Source organism: Scyliorhinus torazame, chromosome 17 (assembly GCF_047496885.1).
Source record: "Scyliorhinus torazame isolate Kashiwa2021f chromosome 17, sScyTor2.1, whole genome shotgun sequence".
NCBI classification, from domain to species: domain Eukaryota; kingdom Metazoa; phylum Chordata; class Chondrichthyes; order Carcharhiniformes; family Scyliorhinidae; genus Scyliorhinus; species Scyliorhinus torazame.
Genome location: NC_092723.1, coordinates 9,380,974 through 9,390,986, shown reverse-complemented (window position 1 = coordinate 9,390,986; position 10,013 = coordinate 9,380,974). Strand labels below are relative to the sequence as shown.

Below are 10,013 nucleotides of genomic sequence, written 5' to 3'. Positions count from 1 at the left end.
ATGCGCAGGAAACACGGCAACAGTTCTGCGCATGCGCCAACCCGCACTGGCGGGCGGAGGCCCTTTGGCGCCAGTTGGCATGGCGCCAACCACTCCAGCGCCGGCCTAGCCCCCGGAGGTGCGGAGGATTCCGCAGCTTCCGGGCGGCCCGATGCCGGAGTGATTCACGCCACTCTTTGCCGCCGGTACGGCCCGCCCCGACAATTGCGGGAGAATCCCTCCCCTGTAAACTGATGGATCTCCTGTTCCAGTCAGTGTTAAAGTACAGTTCGTTTTTCATGTTCTACCCAAGTGATTTCCTTTTCCTTGTGACCCAATCTGGCAAAGCGTCAATTTTTAAATTCGCGGCCTTATGAAAATCTCCCTCCATAGCCTCACCGCCCCACATCTCTGTAACCCCTTCCAGCCTCACCGCCCCACATCTCTGTCACCCCTTCCAGCCTCACCGCCCCACATCTCTGTAACCCCTTCCAGCCTCACTGCCCCACATCTCTGTCACCCCTTCCAGCCTCACCGCCCCACATCTCTGTAACCCCTTCCAGCCTCACCGCCCCACATCTCTGTAACCCCTTCCAGCCTCACCGCCCCACATCTCTGTAACCCCTTCCAGCCTCACCGCCCCACATCTCTGTAACCCCTTCCAGCCTCACTGCCCCACATCTCTGTCACCCCTTCCAGCCTCACAGCCCCACATCTCTGTCACCCCTTCCAGCCTCACCGCCCCACATCTCTGTAACCCCTTCCAGCCTCACCGCCCCACATCTCTGTAACCCCTTCCAGCCTCACCGCCCCACATCTCTGTAACCCCTTCCAGCCTCACCGCCCCACATCTCTGTAGCCCCTTCCAGCCTCACCGCCCCACATCTCTGCAACAACTTCCAGACTCAACGCCCAACATCTCTGCAACAACTTCCAGCCTCACCGCCCCACATCTCTGCAACAACTTCCAGCCTCACCGCCCCACATCTCTGTAACCCCTTCCAGCCTCACCGCCCCACATCTCTGTAACCCCTTCCAGCCTCACCGCCCCACATCTCTGTCACCCCTTCCAGCCTCACCGCCCCATATCTGTGTAACCCCTTCCAGCCTCACCGCCCCACATCTCTGTAACCCCTTCCAGCCTCACCGCCCCACATCTCTGTAACCCCTTCCAGCCTCACCGCCCCACATCTCTGTAACCCCTTCCAGCCTCACCGCCCCACATCTCTGTAACCCCTTCCAGCCTCACCGCCCCACATCTCTGTAACCCCTTCCAGCCTCACCGCCCCATATCTGTGTAACCCCTTCCAGCCTCACCGCCCCACATCTCTGTAACCCCTTCCAGCCTCACCGCCCCACATCTCTGTAACCCCTTCCAGCCTCACCGCCCCACATCTCTGTAACCCCTTCCAGCCTCACCGCCCCACATCTCTGTAACCCCTTCCAGCCTCACCGCCCCACATCTCTGTAACCCCTTCCAGCCTCACCGCCCCACATCTCTGTAACCCCTTCCAGCCTCACCGCCCCACATCTCTGTAACCCCTTCCAGCCTCACCGCCCCACATCTCTGTCACCCCTTCCAGCCTCACCACCCCATATCTCTGGAACCCCTTCCAGCCTCACCGCCCCACATCTGTGTAACCCCTTCCAGCCTCACCGCCCCACATCTGTGTAACCCCTTCCAGCCTCACCGCCCCACATCTCTGTAACCCCTTCCAGCCTCACCGCCCCACATCTCTGTAACCCCTTCCAGCCTCACCGCCCCACATCTCTGTAACCCCTTCCAGCCTCACCGCCCCACATCTCTGTAACCCCTTCCAGCCTCACCGCCCCACATCTCTGCAACAACTTCCAGCCTCACCGCCCCACATCTCTGTAACCCCTTCCAGCCTCACCGCCCCACATCTCTGTAACCCCTTCCAGCCTCACCGCCCCACATCTCTGTAACCCCTTCCAGCCTCACCGCCCCACATCTCTGTAACCACTTCCAGCCTCACTGCCCCACATCTCTGTAACCCCTTCCAGCCTCACCGCCCCACATCTCTGTCACCCCTTCCAGCCTCACCGCCCCACATCTCTGCAACAACTTCCAGCCTCACCGCCCCACATCTCTGTAACCCCTTCCAGCCTCACCGCCCCACATCTCTGTAACCACTTCCAGCCTCACTGCCCCACATCTCTGTAACCCCTTCCAGCCTCACCGCCCCACATCTCTGTAACCCCTTCCAGCCTCACCGCCCCACATCCCTGTAACCACTTCCAGCCTCACCGCCCCACATCTCTGTAACCCCTTCCAGCCTCACCGCCCCACATCTCTGTAACCCCTTCCAGCCTCACCGTCCCACATCTCTGTAACCCCTTCCAGCCTCACCGCCCCACATCTCTGTAACCACTTCCAGCCTCACCGCCCCTCATCTCTGTAACCACTTCCAGCCTCACTGCCCCACATCTCTGTAACCCCTTCCAGCCTCACCGCCCCACATCTCTGTAACCCCTTCCAGCCTCACCGCCCCACATCTCTGTAACCCCTTCCAGCCTCACCGCCCCACATCTCTGTAACCCCTTCCAGCCTCACCGCCCCATATCTGTGTAACCCCTTCCAGCCTCACCGCCCCACATCTCTGTAACCCCTTCCAGCCTCACCGCCCCACATCTCTGTAACCCCTTCCAGCCTCACCGCCCCATATCTGTGTAACCCCTTCCAGCCTCACCGCCCCACATCTCTGTAACCCCTTCCAGCCTCACCGCCCCACATCTGTGTAACCCCTTCCAGCCTCACCGCCCCACATCTGTGTAACCCCTTCCAGCCTCACCGCCCCACATCTCTGTAACCCCTTCCAGCCTCACCGCCCCACATCTCTGTAACCCCTTCCAGCCTCACCACCCCACATCTCTGTAACCCCTTCCAGCCTCACCGCCCCACATCTCTGTAACCCCTTCCAGCCTCACCGCCCCACATCTCTGTCACCCCTTCCAGCCTCACCGCCCCATATCTCTGGAACCCCTTCCAGCCTCACCGCCCCACATCTCTGTAACCCCTTCCAGCCTCACCGCCCCACATCTCTGTAACCCCTTCCAGCCTCACCGCCCCACATCTCTGTAACCCCTTCCAGCCTCACCGCCCCACATCTCTGTAACCCCTTCCAGCCTCACCGCCCCACATCTCTGCAACAACTTCCAGCCTCACCGCCCCACATCTCTGTAACCCCTTCCAGCCTCACCGCCCCACATCTCTGTAACCCCTTCCAGCCTCACCGCCCCACATCTCTGTAACCCCTTCCAGCCTCACCGCCCCACATCTCTGTAACCACTTCCAGCCTCACTGCCCCACATCTCTGTAACCCCTTCCAGCCTCACCGCCCCACATCTCTGTCACCCCTTCCAGCCTCACCGCCCCACATCTCTGCAACAACTTCCAGCCTCACCGCCCCACATCTCTGTAACCCCTTCCGGCCTCACCGCCCCACATCTCTGTAACCACTTCCAGCCTCACTGCCCCACATCTCTGTAACCCCTTCCAGCCTCACCGCCCCACATCTCTGTAACCCCTTCCAGCCTCACCGCCCCACATCCCTGTAACCACTTCCAGCCTCACCGCCCCACATCTCTGTAACCCCTTCCAGCCTCACCGCCCCACATCTCTGTAACCCCTTCCAGCCTCACCGTCCCACATCTCTGTAACCCCTTCCAGCCTCACCGCCCCACATCTCTGTAACCACTTCCAGCCTCACCGCCCCACATCTCTGTAACCACTTCCAGCCTCACTGCCCCACATCTCTGTAACCCCTTCCAGCCTCACCGTCCCACATCTCTGTAACCCCTTCCAGCCTCACCGCCCCACATCTCTGTCACCCCTACCAGCCTTGCAACCCTCTGAGATCTCTACATTCCTCCAATTCTGCCCTCTTGCATATCCACAATTTTTTATGTCCACCATTGCTGTTTCAGCATCCTAATGTCTGCAGTGTTTTGCTTTGCATGTCTGAATTGACAGAAAGATACTGCAGAGCAGGAGGCAATTCCCACATTACGCCTTAAACTCTACTGCCCTCTCCCCAGAGATGTACAGATATTTCCTTCTCAAACCTTTATCTTTTTCAAATGTATATTTTTTTAAATTTTGAGTACCCTATTCTTTTTTTCCCAATTAAGGGGCAATTTAGCGTGGCCAATCCATCTAACCTGCACATCTTTGGGTTGTGGGGGTGAAACCCAGGCAGACACAGGGAGAATGTGCAAACTCCGCATGGACAGGAAGGGCATATTGGCTTTGCAATGGAGTGCAGAATTATACCTGGGCGTAACGGGTTCAGTTATGAGCTTAGGTTGAACAGACCAGGCTTGTGTTCCCTTGGGTATTGAAGATTAACGGGGATCCAGTTAAAGTATTAAGATGAGAACATGATTTGATGGAGTAGATAGAAACGATGTCTTCTGGTTGGAGTCCACAATGGGAACAATGATCAATACAGCACACGAACAGGCCCTTCGGCCCTCCAAGCCTGTACCGGTCATGATACCAACCTTGGCCAAAACCCTCATCACTTCCTAGTGCCGTATCCCTCTATACCCATCCTATCCATGTATTCATAGAGATGCCTTTTGAGCCCCGTTAATGTATCTGCTTCCACAACCTCCCCTGGCAGTGCATTCCAGACACTCACGATCCTGCCTCGCACATCTCCACTAAACTTTGACCCAAGGACCTTAAATCCATGCCCCCTAGTGATGACTGCCCCACCCTGGGAAAGAGTGCCTGACCATCCACACTATCCGTGCCCCTCATTATCTTGTGGACATCTATTAGGTCGCCGCTCAACCTCCGCCATTCTAATGAAAACAGTCCGTGTCTATTCAGCCTCTCCGCATAGCTAACACCCTCCAGACCAGGCAACGTCCTGGTAAACCTCCTCTGCACCCTCTCCAAAGCCTTCACATCCTTCTGGTAGCGTAGTGACCAGAATTTTGTGCAAATATTCCAAGTGTGGCCTTACCAAGGTTCTGTACAACTGTAACATGACTGGCCAGTTTTTACACTTGATGCCCCGTCCAATGAAGGCAAGCATTCCGTATGCTTTCTTGACTACCTTGTCCACTTGTGTTGCCACTTTCAAAGGTCTGTGGATCTGCATGTCCAGACCTCTGACTTTCTATATTCCTCAGAGTTTTGTCATTTACGGAATATTCACCAAGCTGGATGCCTCAAAGGGCTTTTGGCAGATTCAACTGGATCAGTCCAGCAGGAAGCTGTGCACTCTCAACACTCCATTTGGCAGATACTGCTACAATAGGATGCCATTCGGCATCATTTCGGCCTCCGAAGTGTTCCATCGCATCATGGAACAGATGATGGAGGGCATCGAAGGGGTACGCGTCTACGTAGACGACATTATCATCTGATCCACCACACCGCAGGAGAACATCAGTCGTCTCCAGCGTGTCTTTGCATCGATACGGGATCAGGGCCTGCACCTTAACCGAGCCAAATGCTCTTTTAGCCAGACTGAGCTAAATTTTTGGGGGGACCACATCTCCCGATCGGGTGTGCGGCCGGATGCCGACAAAGTGGCAGCCTTCTTCAGCCATGCAGCTGCCGTCAGACAAGAAGGCAGTGCTGCGCTTTCTCGGGATGGTCAACTTCCTGGGGAAGTTCATTCCTAACCTTGCTTCGCACACGACTGCTCTTCGCCACCTGTTCAAAAAGACAACGGAATTCCAGTGGCTGCCCGCACACCAGAGTGAATGGGAGGAGCTCAAGGTCAAACTCACCACCGCCCCGGTACTGGCGTTTTCGATACCACACGGGAAACAAAGATCTCAATTGACGCCAGCCAGTCTGGCATTGGGGCGGTACTCCTGCAACGGGACGACATCATCATGGGCTCCGGTCGCCTATGCGTCGCGAGCCATGACCCCCACAGAACAGCGCTATGCGCAGATTGAGAAGGAGTGCCTAGGCCTGTTGACTGGCATCGGCAACTTCCATGACTATGTATATGGGCCAAAATTCTCCGGTATTGGCGCGATGTCCGCCGACTGGCACCCAAAACGGCGCAAATCAGTCGGGCATCGCGCCGCCCCAAAGGTGCGGAATGCTCCGCATCTTTGGGGGCCGAGCCCCAACCTTAAGGGGCTAGGCCGGCGCCGGACGAATTTCTGCCCCGCCAGCTGGCGGAAAAGGTCTTTGGTGCCCCGCCAGCTGGCGCGGAAATGACATCTCCGGGCGGCGCATGCACGGGAGCGTTAGCGGCCGCTGATGGCATTCCCGCGCATGCGCAGTGGAGGGAGTCTCTTCCGCCTCCGCCATGGTGGAGACCGTGGCGAAGGCGGAAGGGAAAGAGTGCCCCCATGGCCCAGGCCCGCCCACGGATCAGTGGGCCCCGATCCCGGCCAGGCTACCGTGGGGGCACCCCCCGCGGCCAGATCTCCCCCCGCCCCGCCCCCCAGGACCCCGGAGCCCGCCCGCGCCGCCTTGTCCCACCGGTAAGGTAGGTGGTTTAATCTATGCTGGCGGGACAGGCATTTTAGCGGCGGGACTTCGGCCCATCCGGGCCGGAGAATCGCGGGGGTGGGCCCAACAACCGGCGCGGCGCGATTCCCGCCCCCGCCGAATATCCGGTGCCGGAGAATTTGGCAACCGGCAGGGGCGGGATTCACGCCAGCCCCGGCGATTCTCCGACCAGGCGGGGGGGTCGGAGAATCTCGCCCATGGTCTTCCGCAGTTTACTGTGGAGACCAACCATCGCCCCCTGGTCGGCATCATTCAGAAGGACCACAACGACATGACCCCTCGCCTCCAGCGCATTCTGCTCAAGCTCCGGAGGTACGACTTCCAACTTGTCTACACCCCGGGGAAGGATCTCATCATCGCAGATGCTCTGTCCAGGGCGGTCAACACACCGCCCGACTCGGAGGGGTTCGTTTGTCAGGTCGACGCACAGGTAGCCTTCACATCGGCCAATCTGCCGGCCACGGATGAACGCCTAATCCACATTCGCCGTGAGACTGCGGCTGACCCCCTGCTACAACATGTGATGCGCCACATGACGGAAGGATGGCTCAAGGGGCAGTGCCCACAATTTTACAATGTCCAGGACGACTTGGCCGTCATTGATGGTGGCCTCTTGAAGTTGGACCGGATTGTGATCCCACACAGCATGCACCGGCTTGTCCTCGAACAACTGCACAAAGGCCATCTCGGAGTTGAAAAGTGCAGGCGGAGGGCCCGAGAGGCTGTGTACTGGCCGGGCATCAGCGCTGACATCGCCAACGTGGTGCTGAATTGCCCCACCTGCCAGGGGTTTCAGTCGGCGCAACCCCCTGAGACCCTTCAGCCCCATGAGTTGGTCACGTCCCCCTGGGCGAAGGTGGGCGTGGAGCTCTTTCATGCGCTCAGCAGGGACTACATCATTCTGATTGACTACTTCTCAAGTTATCCGGAGGTCATACGCCTGCACGACACAACGTCATCAGCTGTCATCCGGGCATGCAAAGAAACCTTTGCTTGCCATCGAATTCCGCTCACCGTCATGTCTGACAACCTTGCTTTGAGAGTCAAGAATGGTCTTCCTTTGCCGCTTCCGCTCTCGCTACGAGATCATGCACCAGTGCCACGCCCTCCTGTTGTCCCTGATGTCGCCTTTGTGAGCTTCCTGCCACTCTGCCTCTTCCTCTCTTGCCCGTGGCCAGGCCCATTCCTCAGCCTGTGGATCCTGACCCACCCTTGAGGCGGTCAACCCAAATTCATCGCCCTTCTGAGAGACTTGACTTATGAGCCTGTTAGCACATTGGACTCACTGAATTGTTTTACAGTACTGTTAACGAGTTTCTTTTCTTGTCGTTCATTGTTCCAGAGTTTTCTCTCGTCGTTTGTTGATTGCATTTGTTCTGTTATTGGTAGAACGTCGTTGTTCTGTTGCACCTGACACCTTCCTCTGTATATAGTTTAGCCTCATGTACATGTTGTAAATATTGCACACACATACTCAGATGCACTCAGTACACATTTCTATTTGGTATCATGTAGGCACATATCCTTTGTGAAAGGGGGGGATGTCATGATATCCAGATCAGCATATCATGGTGCAATCACACACACACTGATGGACAGGCATTTGGACCAACCAGCACACACATAACATCGCAGCCAATCACCAGTGAGAGCACACGCACTATAAAACAGGGAACACCACAGTTCCCGCTCATTCTACCAGGAGATAGCTCAGAGCACAGAGCTCTCAGCGCGCCACTCAGACATAGAACATGTGCTGAGTGCCTCACTAAGATAGTGATAGGGCTGGGTCCATAGGTTAGCTGGTGAAGTACGTACCCAAGCCAGTTGTTACCATTGATTACCCAAGCCAGTTGTTACCGTTGATTAGACAATAAAACAGAGTTGTACCATCTACAGCCGTGTTGGGTCTTTTGTGCATCAGAACACCCAACATGACAACCCAGATCCTGCACGTTCTCCCCGTGTGTGCGTGGGTTTCCTCCGGGTGCTCCGGTTTCCTCCCACAGTCCAAAGATGTGCAGGTTAGGTGGATTGGCCATGATAAATTGCCCTTAGATTAGGTGGGGTTCCTGGGTTACGGGGATATGGTGGAGGTGAGGGCTTAAGTGGGGTGCTCTTTCCAAGGGCCGGTGCAGACCCGATGGACTGAATGGCCTCCTTCTGTTCTGTAAATTTTATGTGTCTATGTATCAATGAACTGCAGTCACCAGCTTTGTAAAATTTAAACACAATTAACCTTTTATTATTTAACAGTAATATAATTAATTAAACTGACAAAAAATGTAACTGACTACCTAATACCCCTTTTCCAACCCCTCCCTCCAGTCTTTCTAACTACCCGCACTCTCTAAACACACAGACAAACAGCACAGAGAGAAAAGAGTGATTGAGAGGTAAAGAAAATATCAATAAAATAAAAGGATGAAGGATCTTTGCATTCGGATGGCTTCCAGTTAGTGTATTCCTGGAGTTCGGGCTTTTATTCTTCCTTCTAGGTTTGAGATGGTTTTCTCTGGCAAGGTTGTCTCCTTTCTCTGTAGATTCAAGGTCATTTCAAATTTGTAGTAAAAATGTGCCAGGAGTTCAATGCTCACCTCTCTCTGAAGCATCACACAGGAACAAATCACTGATTGTTGTCAGGCAGAACACAGTCCCTGGCCAGCCCACAGGCTGCAAGCCAGCCAATCATAACTGACTTCCTTCAAAGCTGATTCACTCGGCGCCGTCAAGTCTGTTTCCTCCATTTCAAAATTCAAAACCTGGAGCACACTGTCCTGACCCGCAGACTGCCTCAGCTTGAGTCCGCTGCTTAAAGGCTCATTCTGATCATGGGCCCATGGACCAAAAGTAATAAAATAAAAGAGAATGGGAACAAATGGAAATCAAAAGGAATGGCTTGAATAAAGGAGACTACCCACTGTGCACAAGACCTCCTAAACGAAGGTACAATCTTAAAATGAGAGCAAGGCTCTTCAAGGCAGCTGTCAGAAAGAATTTCTTTACACAACGAGCAGTGTAAATCTAGAACTCTCTCCATCAATAAAGTTGTTGAAGCCAAAACATTCAAATTTCAACACATTCTGTTTGGTCAAGGGTATTAAAACAAAATCAGGTCGCTGTAGTTAAAATGTACATCATTCATTCGTGGGGGTGGTACACAGACCTCCAAACTGTAGTGGTAATGTTGGGAATAGCATTAGGCAGGAAATCAGAGATTCATAGAGAAAGGAACATCTGTTATTATGGATGACCTCAATCTGCATATAGAATGGGTGAGCCAAATTAGTCACAGTGCAATAGAGGAGGAATTTCTGGAGGTTCACGGGATGGTTTTCTGGATCAATACGTTGGGGGAGCCAATGAAAACAGACCTTCTTGGACTGGGTATGGTGCGATGAGAAATAATTAGTTGCCAATCTAGTTGTGAGAGAACCCTTGGGATGAGTGACCATAATATGGTTAAATTCTTTATCAAGGTGGATAATGAGGTAGTTGATTCTGAGACCTTGGTTTAAAGGTA

At 54.6% G+C, this 10,013-nt stretch overlaps 1 protein-coding gene across 1 annotated transcript in view; it reads right to left on the bottom strand.

The window, feature by feature from the left end:
* LOC140394554 (uncharacterized) overlaps positions 1 to 10,013 on the bottom strand; it is a 103,582-nt gene that overhangs the window by 59,044 nt on the left and 34,525 nt on the right. The gene's annotated exons all lie outside the window — the stretch shown is intronic.